The sequence below is a fragment of the Rhipicephalus sanguineus genome, chromosome 6 (genome assembly GCF_013339695.2).
Source record: "Rhipicephalus sanguineus isolate Rsan-2018 chromosome 6, BIME_Rsan_1.4, whole genome shotgun sequence".
Taxonomy (NCBI): Eukaryota; Metazoa; Arthropoda; class Arachnida; order Ixodida; family Ixodidae; genus Rhipicephalus; species Rhipicephalus sanguineus.
This window is the reverse complement of record NC_051181.1, coordinates 105,772,213-105,788,613: the sequence shown is the minus strand read 5'-3', so window position 1 is coordinate 105,788,613 and position 16,401 is coordinate 105,772,213. Positions and strand designations below refer to the sequence as shown.

Genomic DNA, 16,401 nt, shown 5'->3' with positions numbered 1-16,401 from the left:
CCTGACGCTGACGCGCTCTTCCCGTCCCCTCCTCTCCCTGACGGCCACTGCTGACTGCATGTGAGAGCACATTGTCATCTCTTGACTTCGACAACATTGCTGGGGAGCAAAGCCAAGACCCCCCTTCGTGGACATGTCTCTTCTCGACCTTCTCTCCGACCCCCTCTAAAGTCCCAACACCCCCCACGAACGCTCCGGCGCCAATTCCGCACTTTGCGATTCGCGACAAGCTCCTCTATCGACGCAACTATGCACTAGAAGGTCGCAAGTGGCTGCTCGTAGTCCCGGCGAGCCTTGAGGTCGGAGATCTGTTCCTCTTTTCACGCTGACCCACAGTGTGGCCACGCAGGAGTCTTCAAGACGTACGAAAGACTGCGACACCGTTACTACTGGCGTGGCTGTATACCTTCGTCCGCAACTTCGTCCGCTCTTGCCGCGAATGTCAACGCCGAAAATCTCCACCGCACGTCTCCGCCGGTGAACTACAGCCTCTGCCATGCCCTTCCCACCTTTCGATCGGGTCGGTATAGATTTTATGGTCCGCTTCCATTGACTCCTACCGGCAACAGGTGGATAATAGCACTGCAGTCGACTACTTGACACGCTATGCCGAGACTGCTGCTCTTCAAAGTGCTACGGCACAGGATATCGCCACTTTCATACTGCGCCGTTTTGTGCTGCGTCATGGAGGTCCTCGAGAACTCCTCAGCGACCGTGGCCGTGCCTTCTTATCCGAGTCATTGAAAAACTGCTCGCTGAGTGTGCTATTGTAATCGCACATGCACCGCTTATCATCCCCAAACAAATGGCATTACAGAGCGCTTTAATAGAACTCTTGGTGACATGCTCGCTATGTAAGTCACAACTGATCACTCTAATTGGGACCTAGTTCTTCCATTCATAACCTACGCCTACAATACCGCGACGCAAGCTACGACTGGTTTCTCCCCTTTTTACCTCCTTTACGGTCGCCACCCTTCCCACACCATTGACACCATTCTGCCCTATCGACCGGACACGTCCGAATGCCCGACGATCTTGGACGCCGCCAGACACGCAGAAGAGTGTCGCCAGCTGGCCCGCCGCTTTACCTCCGATGACCAGAACCGCCAAAAAGCAATCCACGATGCCCAGAACTCGACTCCCGTTTTTCTTCCGGGTGCCCTTGTGTGGCTTTCAGTGCCGCATCGCACCAGGGCTCTCTTCCAAACTTCTTCCTAAGTACGATGGGCCATACCGCGTTTTAGAACAGACTTCTCCAGTGAACTACTTATTGAGCCTCTAACGCCGCCGTCTGACCTGCGACGTCGTAACCGCGAGGTTGTACACGTTCAGAGACTCAAGCCGTATCATGGTTCTACGGTCCCTGCAGACGACTAGTCGCCAGGATGGCTCCTTTTTTTTCAGCGGGGCAATTGTAACGAGAGGAAGTGCTCTGGCGCAGAGGCAGCATCATCGAGTGTGCAGCAAGGCTCGAGCTAGCGAACTGCTCTCGGGATTGCGCGACCACGACCAGCTACACACTCAATAAATCGCCTTTATAATATATATATATATATATATTATATAATATATAATATTATATATATATAATATAATAATATATATATATATATATATATTATATAGAGAGAGAGAGAGAGAGAGAGAGAGAGCAGTAGTATTAGTATTCAAATAATCATGGTATGGCCTGCTAGACGGTCTAAATTACCATTTATTTAGAATTAATAACAAAGACGTAAGTGACGCTTACTGTTAACGTAGACACTGCATCCCACGATTCAACTTTTTTTTTTCTTTATTTTTGTGCGTGGACTGTGATCGGCTTTGTAGGTCGTGCTATCTGGCTAAGGAACCAGCGATGCTTTTGAAACCTCACTTATTGAAACACGGATGTAGATTGCGTCTGGGCGTTCGTTATCGCGTCTAGACGTTGGTGGAGCGGTAATCTAGTGACTACAGCGTCAAAACAGCTCCCGTGACCCGTTGTAAGGCACAGAGGGATAGCTCATTAGTACACGTGCCCGCATTAGCACCATTGCTGTAGCGGCATTCTATAGTGTCGTGTTGTACCTGCACTGATAAGGAACTCGACGTGATTACTAAGCGGTGCTGATCGTCCCCTTTGCCTGCGAGCCGCGCCTGATCCTTATCGCAGCGACTGGCCCACGTGATGGTAAACATTTTTTAGCGCCGTAAGCGAAAGGAGTTTCGCATCGAAAGTAATGGGTAAACAGTTTCGCCTGGAGTGTCCACATAACTGTTATCGAAATAAATGTTCACATAGCGACCCGTTCTGATCAGTCTGTAAAGAGGTTCGAATCAGTCGGGTGCATTTATTTTGCCCGCAGTGTACCAAGCCTAGATATCAGCGTTTGTAACCACGAAAGGAACTGTTTACATCTGCTGGTCCTGACAAATGGTTCCCTATTAATGAACCAGGAAACAATGACACTCACACCTAACTGATTTTATCAGGCTGCATTGTTAGCACGCTCCGCCACGGTGGTCTAGTGGTTATGGCGCTCGATTGCTGACCCGAAGTTCGCGGGATCGAATCCCGGCCGCGGCGGCTGCATTTCCGATGGAGGCGAAAATGTTTGAGGCCCGTGTACTTAGATTTAGGTGCACGTTAAAGAACCCCAGGTGGTCGAAATTTCCAGAGCCCTCCACTACGGCGTCTATCATAATCATATGGTGATTTTGGGACGTTAAACCCCAGATATTATTATTAATTGCATTGTTAGCACAATGATATAAATTATTTGAAATGAACATATGCGGTCGTGGCCCACGGCCACTAAAGTGAAGAACCACTTCGCGTTTCTTATTGAAATTGACTGACGCCCAGAGCCTACGCACATGAAGAGTAAGAGAGGAGGACCATGCTTACAGAGCGAATTATACTCCGATTCAGTTCTTTCATAACGTTTTTCCCCCAGCACTCCTATGGGCATTGCGACGTCTCTACCCTAGCCTCCTCCACCTTTTTCTGTACGTTGCCAGTGATCTTACGAAAACTTTCCCAGAGGCATTCCTTGGATAAACTATAACCGGAAACGTAAACCGATGGCGAATCAACACATAGGAAGTGGGTACCCGTAAGTAACTTGAGTTAGACAGCAGCAGCCACGGTCAGTAAAACCCGAAGAGGTTCACGAAGAAAGGGTCTCCTTAAGATATGGCAGTTCTACCCGAAAGGTGAAGCGACTGTTTGTTTGAGAGTTACCCTTGAGCTTCTCAGCTACGCGTCCCAACAGTGCACGGATGCGACACGCTTGGGCGACGCATCACGCAAGGAAAAGTCTGCTGGGGGAAGAATGCAATGCCCTGTCTGCTACCAACTACAGTGCTAGAGTGATTCGTGTCACAACTCCAGACTAGAAATTACATTACTGCTATATAACATAGAATGCACGCATCAGCTATCTCTCTGTCTCTCTTTGTGCATGTGCTTGCGCGTGTGTGTGCGCGTGCGTGTGTGCGCGTGCGTGTGTGCGCGCGCTACAACCACACGGCCATTTGCGCATGCGCCTATCAGCGGGCAGCGCGACCACCATCGCGGCGAACCGAAGATCAATGTGCGAGGACACCGAAGATGTATAATGTGCCCCGAGCGTCAGTAACGTAAAATAAACTGCGATCGCTAAATAACAGTAAAATAAATAGCGCAATACGAACGCAAATCACACAATTACGAACGAACCCATTTAGTTACATTTAGTTACGAATAACGAATAACAGGTCCGCGTAAGAAAGAAAAAACAAAGCACAAGAACTGAGCATCACATGACGACATTCCCGCAATTTCTGAAGAAGGCTCACTCTTGTTGATTTCAGCGGTGTTGTTCCCCAGCGTTGTGGTCCCCCGCGTTCCTTGACGCGAAGTTCTACCCCGCGCTAAACATAACAAGGACGAATTAAAATACGTGTTTTCGTCCGCTTCACCAACCATAAACCACAATTTCGCAAGTCCGGCATAAACATCATCATCATCATCATCATCATCTCAGTGTTTATTTTTCACCAAAACAGTGTTTATTTTACAATGGCGAAAACATGGTGGGGAAGGCAAAAAGCTGCGAAAAATTGCCGCTTGACTAAGACCGTCCACCCTGCTCAAAAAAGCAATGACAGGGTAAAAACAAAATACAAGCTAGAATGAAAAAATAATAAAATAAAGCAAGTAGTAATGACTACAAGCAAAAGGCGAAGTCCACCCTGCGTCATGAAGGCAGGGTAAAAACAAGGTACAAGAATACAACCAAAAGGAAAAAATAAATAAAATAAAACACGAACACAGTAGTAATCGTACAAGCAAAGGCGAAGTAAATGACAGGCCAAGGTATACAATCGCTTTTGTACATAAGAAAGGAATATTTACACAATGAGGGATACACAAAAGGTACAAAAAAAAAATTATTCGTAAGGTGTATCATCGCTTTTGTACATAAGAAAGGTACACAGAGTGTACACTTATGTAAAGAATGTACAAAAAAAAAACAAAAAAATGAGTGTTTGTGCAAGCAACACGATGGTGTTTAATTTGTGATTTTTTATGTCTTGCTGCTCATATGAATTGAGTATAGTTTGCAACCTATGTGGCAAAAATAGCCTCTGAGTGCCGTAATTGTCGATGGTGTTTAATTTGATAACGGAATTTTCCATGTCTTGCGGGTTTTATGCTCATATGATTGGTATAGTTGAAAGCAACATGTGGCTAAGCCTCTGATGTTCGTAATTGGGCGAGATAACAGAAATGCGTCAGTTTCCCTCGGGGTTTTATTGCGCTAATGTAGGATTGTAACAATGCTTGAGAATTGTATCAAGATGTCGTTAGCCAGTGTCAGAAATGCGTCAATTTTATGTTTAACAAAAAGTTTCCCTCTGTTTCCTATGTGTTCAAGGTATGGTATGTTTTCTATTGCCCTGATCGCTCTTTTTTGTAACAACCTGTATTTTAGCGTATTTAAATTTGTGACGTAGTGTTTGCCCAAACTAAAGCCAGTAGTTCAAGTGGGTATGGAAAATAGTTTAACTGATATATGTTCTATGTGTTCAAGGTATGGTATGGTTTAACGGGCAAAGACGTCGACAACGATTTAAAGTGCCAACCACGCGTCTCAACTTTAAGCTATATGGCTCTTTTTTGAAGCTCATTCCAGATATATGTTCATTAAAAACCACTCCAAGCGTGGACTTAATTAGTGTTTTGCCCTGCAATTTTGTATAAAGCGCTAGGGTAACAGTGGGTATGGAAAATTTGGTACCTGCTGATATATGATGCCTTTATAGTAACGGGCTGGAAAACGTCGACAACGATTTAAAGTGCCATTTTGTTTTTGATTCACGCGTTCAACTTTACATTAAATTGTTCTTGGTAGACCAATCACGAAGCTTATCAGGTGTTGGCCAGGATATTGTTCATTAAAAACCACTCCAAGCGTCTTAATTGTACTAAATTTGGTCACTCCAGTAAAAAATAATGGGCCTAGGGTAACATAATTTGGTACCATATATTATGACGTTGCAATTTTATGCCGAGATTCTAGGAAAGGACTATACATTTTGTTTTTGATTCATTTAACATTAAATTGTTCTACAGGCCCAGAATAGACCAATCACTTGTGGCTTACCCCGGTTTTAAGGTGTTGGCCGCTAAAGCCGACTTGAAGCCATTTATCTCAACATACTAAAATCTTTTCCACTAAAAAATAATGTGCATAAGTTTGAGTGGATCCCCTAAATCCATAGCATTCTAATTTATTTAATAACAGTTTGAGATACGCAATTCGACTATATCATTTATGGCTTTAAAAGTCCAAATACAGGCCCCAGAATACTACCTTGTGGTCACCCCGGTTTTAATTGGTTGTTGTTCGACTTGAAGCCATTTATCTCAACATACAAAGACCGCGCATTTCTTTCTGTGCAGAAGGCACTTTCATAAGTTTGAGTGGTATTCCCCTAAATCCTGAAACATTCTAATTTATTTAATAACAGTTCATGTTATTAGATTGTGTTTTTTACGCGATCGAGAAACTGTCATTCTACCTAAAGTTTATTATTTTTACAATCAGTGTCAAGAGTTTGAAAAACTGGTAATAGATATTGGGCGATAATTGCAAAGTAGTTGTTTTTTATCTCCATTTCTTTCTGTGACTTATAGTATTGCAGGCACTTTCTGTTGAAAGTTTCTTTCTGCACCAAAAACAGTTCCTGTTTCACCAACTGGCATTCGGTTATTAGATTGTGGTTTTTTTACAGAAATTCATGCAAAAACAGAACGTTGCCATTTGGTTTATTATTTTTTCAAGGCATTTTCCACCGCAGGCAAAATGAAAAAAAAAAAAAAAGATATCCTGGGCGATCGTTTAAGTGTTTTTATCTCCAGACTTATATATGCAGTACTTAGCGTAGTCTGCACCAAAACTGTTTCAATAACTTCACCAAACGGGCTGTTCGGTGAAACTACAGAAATTCATGCAAAAAACAGAACGTTGCCATTTGGATTCAGCATCCACCGCAGGCAAAATGAAAAAAAAAAAAAAAAGATATCCTATCGTCTTAATTTCCAAGTATTATTAGCGTCCAGTCTGTCTGTTTCAATAACTGGCCCCAACGACCAAAAGTAAACGTGTTGATAGGTGCCTGCTTCTCCTGCTCGGCCGATAGTCGACGATAAAAGATGGAGGGTGGCGGGCGGTGTCACGTGTCAGTTAAAACCCAGTCGCCGCGCCGCAGAGCGTAGGTATCGGTGTCGGCACGACACGACGCGCTCGCTGACCGAGTCATCGGTCTCGTCGTCAAGACGCGTCTACATGTTTATCTTTGCTTACGCGTAAACACGCAGGTGCACGTGCGGAGGTTGTACGCAGTCACGTGAATTCGCGCGTGAAGGCTATGATAGCACCATGCGACAACGTATAACACCGTTGTCACGCGGGCTCGTTTGGTAGCGATCAGGGCCGATCCGGTTGTAGGCTCAATCAGGGTCCGGTGCTGTCCGGTGCTATATATATAATATATATATATATATATGTGTATATATATATTATTGCTTTCTCTGTATATATATATATATATATATATAATTAGTGGAAGTTCGGTGATTGTGTCAAATGGGAGAATTGGGGGGGTTCTTCATGCGAGGAACCCATCCGAGCTTTGAGATTTCAAAGCGTCCTCTGGTAATTGTTGTGGCGTAATGAAATTCAACGAAATGGGCTCTCAACAGCGAAAGCCGTCGAATTCGGTTGAATTTCCGCGTAATTATTACTAGAGGCCCCCCATTGTTGGTATGGGTTTCTGGCACGAAGCCCCAATTTGAGCACAGTCGCCTAACTCCACTAATAAAAAAGTTAAAAATTTAACTTTCTTAATTACTGTCTAAGTGATGTTCTAACCATCTTAAGATGCCTAGCGCTACAGAGTTATTCACGCCGTCAGAAGAAATGGCAGTTGCATTCTTCCATGTTTCTGTTAAAGTTCCCATTGAATTTGGTTGAAATTCAGTACTTCGTAATTATTACTAGATGCCACTTTTTGAAATCTCAAAGTTGGGTTGGGTTTCTGACATGCATTTGACAGAACCACCCTACTAATTAAAAAGTACAGTGGGTGCCTTTAACCATCTTAAAATCCTGCACTACAGAAAACCAATTCCGAAGGCGCCGCATTTTCCCACATATATATGTGTGTGTGTGGTGTGGGTGTACGTGTGTGGGTACTGTGTGTGGTGTGTGCGTGGCCGTGCGTGCGTGGGTGGTGTGTGGTGTGTGTGTGTGGTGTGTGTGTTGTTGTGGGTGTGTGTGTGTGTTGCGTGTGTGTTGTGTGATGTGTGTGTGTGTGTGTGTGTGTGTGTGTGTTGTGTGTGTGTGTGTGTGTGGTGTGTGTGCTCGCTACACTCTAAGAAAAAAAGAGATAGTCCCCCTGGCTCTTTTTTCGTGAGTTCGGACTTCCAACCTCTATGACTCTCTTAGTCACATAAGCTCTCTTAGGAGATCGTTATACTCTCGTCGGAGAGTCGTGGGACCTAAAAGAAGTTAACGTCTTTAAAGGGAGTCATATCCGTGGCAGGTTAGGATTAACCGAAATTAGTCACTCGTACTCTCATGTTTTTTTTTGTTTTCTTAGAGTGTATAAGGCTGAAAATCGAAGTTACGAGCTGCAGAACATTTAACTGGTGCACTGGCGAGCGCATTTGGCGCTGATTTGAATGGAATTGGAAACATCGAAGCATCGCCGGCAACGTTTATCAGCGGTCCGAATAACATTTGATGGCGCACTGCGAACAGCTGCAGTGGGGCATAACGTGAGACGTGCCACGAAAGAATAAAAATGTTGTTTGTGCGACGCGCGAAGGAATGCTTTATACGCTGTCTCGGGTTTTCCTTCAGTGACAGCGGTTCCCTCCGACGGAAACACTAACCGCACGTACCACTAATTAATGGCAACACAGGAGATTCTTTTTTTTTATGCCACCACACGCGGTTATACACGCATAGGATTACGGTCTGAAGTTGGGCATGTACCGAATGCACCTCAGCGCCGCAAATAAAGGAGCATAAAAAGAAAGGCAACTAATTGATCGTTATATATGTTTATCATTGAATCCTTCGATTTGAGATTCTCATCACATTCAGCTTCAAGGGGGCCCACTCTATTAGAGCCGTATTTTGAAATGCAGTGTGCTTTCCTTGTACGTATCTTCTAAAAAGGGGAAAACTTGTACATGGTATTTGCGAAACGCACAAGGCTACCACACGTGACTCGATATTTCTGTTGGTTGCTCAGGTAGAGCGATTACACCGTGGCGTGTGAAGTGAAGTTTGTTCAAGTGCGCGTACGTGCTGCAAGCTTGCCGTGGTTTCACATTCCATGTGTCGATGTGGAACCTGTGCTTGCAGAATACGTCAGAATTTGTACGGAATATATCAACACTAACGGTACAGACAACTCTGATTTAGTCTCGTCATTACAAGTTCCTCTCTGCGATTTGTACATGAACAAGGTTCTGTACATGAACATGAGCAAACTTTATATTCTTAACATTTTTATCTGAGAAGGAATAGATACCACATGCAAGGTCGCAGTTACGTGTCACTCCTATTTCCAGAAGCGCGTTGTTCCATGTTACAGCACCAAAAAAATTCTAATCGTTCACCATAGACATTGTCTACGCGACCACTCACTCGTCTCGCCAAATCTGTGCTTCGACAGACAAAGAACCCCCTCCCCCCCACCCCCTTCCCGACGAGACATGCATGCAATCCTGCCCTGTGGCCAATCCATCCGGCCGCATGCTGTCAAGGAGGACAAGAATGCTCGTGTACGCGTGTTCGAACGCGCAATGCAGCCGCGTTATACGACAGGCAATAAATTGCACGAGGAAAGGGAATCGTTCCGGCGGGACGCATTCTTTGCCGCCGTCTGCAGACGGGACGATGAGACATTTGCAGGGTATACAGAAGCGCGTACACGCCCGAGCTATACGCGGCTGATTAATTCTACTGACTGATTGACGGCCGTGCTCTTATTATATGTATATACGGGCACACTCCCGCACACTTACTGCTGCGTCCGTCTGGTTTTTGCTAAACTACGCCTTGCCTTGAAGACGACAGTCATATGTACGTCATTTGTCCAGCGGGTGACGTGAAGGCCCCGGTGGGAACACGAATGAGAAAAGCACACCGACCGCAAGCTAAAGAATGTGGACACTGTAATCTAGCAGTTTCGTCGTACAGTCTGTTTGTTATCCAGCGCTAACGTTGCGAACGATATTATGAGCGCCTACAAGTCATCCATGACGCTTATGCAGCTGCTGCTGCTACGATCCTCCAGGCGTTCTCTCTATTTTAGTCTCTCGATTCAGTAAAAGATGGAGTAATCTTATTTGTGCAGCTTTCAGCTTCCACTCTGACTAATTTTTTTGCGGAAAAAAGTTGTCGCAAGCACTTGCTCTCGCTATTTATCGATGTGTGATTGCATCCAACGCTACAGAACATATCTTCCATGCGCCGTACCAGGGTCAGGAGGCGACCAGGTTCACTTCCCTTGCTCCTATTCTTCTGCGACTTCTTTTTTATGGAGTCGTTCTACCGCTCCGTCCAGTTTCCTACAATGTGTACCATAAAAGCGAAATGCTTGCTTCGTTTCCCATTGCCATACTTCCAAGCAATAATCAGTATTCTCTATCGCACGTGGTTCTTGGGAATCCCGCGCTCGTTCAACATTACTGCCAATTTCAGTAATGCTATGCCACGCTGGTAACACGCATCCAATTCGCGACCTGAAAGTATATCGGAGGTACTACAGCCTTAAACAGAAAAAAAAAGAGAATGCAAGACAATAATGATACATTTCGGAAGGGGCAAAATTAGTCTCCAAAGTGACCAACATTTCTCAGTGTGGTGCGCGTATAGACGAATACACGCCGGCTAGACCAGCCTGTTTTTCAATGAAACAAGCTTTCTTTCCCCCCCCTCTCTCTCTTCGACAAAGCGGTGCACTTTTGCAAGCAAACCAATCCAAAAGGCAAGTAGCCATATCATCCTTTAGTTTTCAAGCATAACCGTTCAAAAGTAGTGGCGTTTGTTTTTATAGTCAGAAGTGTGAGCCATTATGGAGTATAGTTTATGCTTTTTACCAATTCTATGCTACTCTATAAAAAGTGTTGCCCGCCCATCCATGGATGGTTGCAGCAGGGTGGAAGCTACGAGGTGTAAGCAAATCACGTGCTTGCGCAGCAAAACATAGTTTTGTTTGTAATGTCATTGTAATTGGAGAGGTTACGAAACTTACGATAACTGCGCTTGTTTGGCACATGCTACGCCAAAGAAGTACGTGATGCACCAATCACGGTTCGTATGTACATCATAAGCATTTCATTATTGCATCGGCAACTGCCGATTATTGGCAGTTGCCGATGCAATAATGGCAACTTGTCAACATGGCGACGCCCATGCAGACGCGATCGCCCGCTTAGATCCGAGCTCGCGCTTGCTACGTGCCCGCCAGTGCTGGGCAGTATCGGAGATACATGTATCTTAGATACTATCTTAGATACTCTTTGGGTATCTTGTATCTGTATCGCGATACGCCTCGCAAGACATGTACCAGTATCTGTATTTCCGATACATTGAAGAATGTATCGTGTATCTTAAGATACAAGATATACTGCGATCGCAACCCCACGGTGCGAAACAATAGACGTTAGTTGAACTCCGCTTCTCAAGCTGGTACTGCTCCCACTAAGGCACCACATTAAAACTGAAGCCCGAGACATTATCTTTCCGCCAGAGTTTTCCAGCAAGGGCGGACGATGAGCTCTGAGCGTCCCTACTGAGGGAGCAGAGTCACGTGGTAGCGCTCGCGTCGTCTCGACAGACAAACGCGCGAACTTATACTCCCAGACGAACTTTGTGTTCACGATTTCTTTTTTTTTTCTTTTTAGGTTTGTCAGCGCTATTTTACTTGGCTCTTTGCCACTATCCTGTGCCGCGTACAAATTCTGATGCCGCTGCAGAGTGCCGTTACCGAAGTTTCTCTCGTGTTGTACTTCGTTGCACAGGTCTGAAGAATGCAAAAAAAGGGGAGGGGGGAGTTTCTTTGCGTCTCATGGCCTTCATACATCGGCGATTTGAAGGACCTCATCACTGCAAGTTTGACTTACATGCAATGAAATTGACTTATATGCAGACAAGATTCGGACAGCTACAGCACCACCGGTACAGACGCTGGATCTAACAGAACAAAGCATTCACTTAACAGAAGCTATCTTGGCGTCTCTTTTTCTTTTATTCAATTAGTTCTCAAAATCATAATTTGATTATTAGCACAAGCTTTTTTTCAAAACTGTCCTTTTCCATCCCATACATTACCTAGCTATGTCTATATGTATTGCGTTTTTTCGGGTCTGCTTACGGCAATATTCCTTTAACGTGCTAGCAAGGTAAGCTATCTGGTTTATTCTTACTTTTAGCTGTCGGTATCATTCCTGCTACTGTTTAAATACTTATATTCCACTTAAGCTTACTGTTACTTCAAGACGACGTTGAGAACAAATATATAATAATCTGCGCGTGCTTGGAGTATACAGTAACAAAATTCTGCTTACTGCTTAGTAAAACAGCGAAATTGAGTTTTCATGATAAGAACGTTAATTATTAGAAGCCACTTCAAAGATGTTAGCAAAGGGATTGGAGAAACATTATTATACAAAATGCTCCGTTTTTATAACGAGCGTTCCAACGACCGGGTTTACGCTATTTTACATAGGCGCTGAATTTTCTGTGGTCTTACCTTAACTGCGTAATGATCATAGCTATTAGGGGTTACCCGCCGTGGTCGTGGTTATAGTGCTTGAATGCTGACCCGTAGGTAGCGGTGGCCGCATTTCGATGCCCATGTGCTTATATTTAAGTTTTAGGACGCCACGTGGTCGAAATTTCCGGAGCCCTCCACTTCGGCGTCCCTCATAATCATATCGCGGTTCTGGGACATAAAACGCAACAATTATTATTAGCTCTTCGGCGTGCCGCCTGTATCATGCTTCTATATTTATTCAATGTGTTTGATACGGAGCCGCGTTTCTATTTTACGTAGTTACATTAGTTTCTCTATTTTTTTAGCCTTCACTAATCACCAAGTAATCGGTGCTCTAAATGGCAATATAATGTGAATAGCGGCGGTGTCCTGCGGTGCTTTGTGCAACTACAGAATACGTCTGACACGTTTTCTGGGCTGCAGATGTCCTCTCATAGAAGAAAATCGTTAAAGGAGTACTGACACGATTTTGAAGTGCAGCAAAACGGACGTTTTTGGCATGTAGTGTTAACGCTCTCCCCACACCGCATCCGGGAAACACGTATAAATATTTAAGTTTGATTTTAAAGTTTTCATCTCCCAGCATCTGCAAGGCAGCTTCACCGCATGGAGAGCCCTATGACGTTTCAAGTCAGCTCACTTGGTTTGCGAAATCTGGGTTCTGCATGCAGCCTAAATCACAGAAATCGCTGTCGGAGGCACTGGACGACAGTTCACTCATCATGAACCACGTTCGACTGACAGCAAAGGACAGCAGGTGCATATTTCGTGGGTTGCAGTCTGCCCGTGACGTCACGGGCCGACTTGACACGTCACTATGAAGCCGCCCTCTCGAAACCGAAACCGAAACTGTTGGTTGAAAGAAGCGGTATTAAAAATATATGCAATGCATCCCCAGGCACCACGACACTCTTTTTAGGGTTCTCGACACCCGTGCTTTCATTTAGAGCAACAACCCGAAAAATTTTAAAATTCATGTCAGTACTCCTTAAAAGATCGCGCATTCATGAGTACGCGGCTAACGAAATCTTTACGCCAGCAGATATGTAGAATATAACAGTCATAGCAGTTCTATGTCCTCTACGTAAACACGGTGCGTCGCAAAGAATGTCGCTACTAGCATTGTTGCTGATGTTACATGTCCGGTGATCGGGCATTGCGAAAACCGTGATACGTTCACGGGCAACGCAGAACTCCACAGCGGTATTTGCACCTATGTGCGGAAGCGTCTTATTGAAGTTCTTGTGATTAGATGCCAAACACGCTAGCTGATCGGCAAGCAGAGCAGCGACTCCACCCAATTACAAAAGCGACAAGCAAAAACCGCTATCAGCGAAGTGTATAAAGAGCTATCATGTTAAGCAGCTAAAGAAGCGCCATAAGTTGTTTCGGGATGACACTGACGTAGCTTGAGCTAGAAGTACAAAACTTTTGAGATACCAACAGACATTACATTCAAGTGAAACCGAATTGCTTGCAGTTAATAAATTTTCGAGCGAAAATCGTTGTGCACCGTCGTTAAGTGCTACATTACCGTAAAGAGAGATATATAATAACAAATTTCCGAATGTATCGAAATCCAAAAAAAAACGGCAGGATGTGGAAGATGGAAGCTTGCGGCGAAAAAATCCGTGAACTGGGACTGGGTGCTCGAGCGGACGTTTCGACAAGTGGACTTGTCTTCTTCAAGGCTGGAGTTCCAGCCTTGCCGAAACGTCGGCTCGAGCACCCGCCCCCTGTTTACGGATTTTTTCATCGAATGTATCGAAGTATCTTAAGATACAATTGAAATGTATCGTATCGGATACAATCAGCGTTGTGGTATCTTGTATCTGTATCTCAAATACTTCTTGCCTGAGTATCCTTGTATCATATCGCGATACAATTTCAAAGTATCTTTGCCCAGCCCTGCACTGCCCGTTGTCCTGACAGCAATAAATAAACGGTGGAATCAATCATCGCTTTGTGTCACCTCACGCTGAGAACAAAGTAACAGGCATGTTTTGACCTTATTATTGAGATCAGCTGTTGTTCATCTACGCCTGCTAAGCCTTGTCCCCGAGAATTGGAGAATGGATCTCGGAAACATTGCAAAATAGACACGAATACATTGCTGTCGGACGCAAATATAACGCAAACGCAAACGTCGGTTTAAAACTTGCGGGCCACAGAGCTCACGATGGCGACTTCATAATTTCGAGGCGGAAGGAACCAGCTTCCGACTAAAGCCCCAGAATGAAATACATTCAAAGGCTTTAGCTTCGACGGGTGCCGCCATGTTGTTTTTGTTCTCTCCCCCCCGGCGCTACCTTTGATGCCCTACGCTAAGAGCTTTTATTGCTATTATGTCCTCGCTTTACTCGTCCAACTCATTTTATTGCCTTTATCCAGCGCTGCCGTTGCTACCCAACGCTAAGAGCGTTGATTGCTGCCATAGAGTTTCATACAATATGGTGGTGGTGAATTTTTTTTAGAAGGCCAAAAAGGCAAAAAAATATTTAAAAAATTAAAAAGCAGCTTTGTGGGAAACTCTACGGTTGCTGCCGTGTGCTCACTCGCCCAACGCGTGAGCGAAGACGCTGTGGGGCATGAATACATCGTGACGGGTGCTCGCTCTTCCTATTAAATAAGCAGCCTTGTAGCTTCCGCAGTGTTGCAACCAGCCTGTGAGATGCAACATGGCATCTCACTGCGTCTTGCGACATGGCACGCAACTAGATTATCGCGCCGAGCTAGCCGAGCCCTCCGAGCGATGGACCGGCTTGTTTGAACTCTGCTTCGGCCGCGTTCATCTCCATACCGGAAGACTTCATACCGGAAGGATATGACGGCAACGGCGACGGCAAAAATCCGTCGAGACTGTCCATATAATTGCTATCGCAATAAAAAAATTCACGCATATCCACGAAGTGAATGATGATGACTGGGCGAAGCACTGGGGATCGTTCGGTAACCGTGAATCTCCCGTGACATTGCTCACTCGCGCATGCAAACGAGTGACAACGCGTGTGTGCAGTTATAGACAATGTGTTTTATTGGTCATAACTCGGGTGTCGTGTTGAGTTGTGGATTCCGTTTTGCCTTCATTATTACTGCATTGCGGTCCGTGAAATGTAGATCCATTGGTTCTTCGATCGGATCTAGCCTGAAGTTGGCGAAGACGAGGTGCATGCACGTTCCCCTGTTCGTGGTTGTTTGTTTGCAGTCATACGAAATGCATCGTAGAGCTTATCGAGACGTCATATGCTGCATCTCCGCGAGGTGAATGATGACGAATGGGCGAATCCTATGTCGACGTTGTAGTCGCCGACTAGTATAAAGGGTTTGTGCTTGTAGGAGTGTTATAGTGTTCTGTCACAATTATATGGTTGATATTATTGTACTGTTCAACCTTTTTTAGCTAAGCGCCTCAGCGGGCCAGCAGGCCCGGCGGACGAGCGGAGACACCAACTGCGCATGTGCGGCACGCTGGGACAGTCAGCGTTTTTACGGAGCGGACCGCTCGGCCGCTGGTATCCTCTGCTCAGCGGAGCGTGGCCAGCGGACCAGCGGTTTCGCGAGACAAGAGGGCGACCTCCAACACAAGCGGCAGCGGCATGTTGTCGGCGAGACCCGCCAACGCAGCGCTCGCTCTGCTCCAGGCGAAATGTCCCGGCGCTGCTTTTCAACATAAGAAGACCTCTGAAGGCGAGGCCGTTTGGAGATGACCTAAAGTGGATTCAAATCATCGAAAACTCGTGTTGATCTTTTGATTCGAAATAGGAGACAAGAAGACACAAGAAACTTGAGAAAGTACGTGCTACTTTGACATCTTTTCCGTACAGATTACATTTGATCGCGTGTTCACAGACGTGCAGATAACTGCATACATTTCGCGTTTTTCTCAAGCGCGTCTTGTCGAGACGCGGTCAGCTTGGCTGCAAAACGAAGGCGAAAGCAAGTGGACGCGCCTTCACGCTACGCTCAACTGACTCCACAGCGGAACGCGAGGTGCGTTCTACGTTCAACGAGCGGGGCGACGCTAAGCCGCTTAGCTATTACTCTTCATTTCGTCTCGCGCTCCGCTGCCCT

The 16,401-nt window shown here is 45.3% G+C and overlaps 1 protein-coding gene across 1 annotated transcript in view; it reads left to right on the top strand.

The window, feature by feature from the left end:
- The window catches only part of LOC119396089 (cathepsin L-like), a 543,104-nt gene that overhangs the window by 394,426 nt on the left and 132,277 nt on the right, over positions 1–16,401 (top strand). The gene's annotated exons all lie outside the window — the stretch shown is intronic.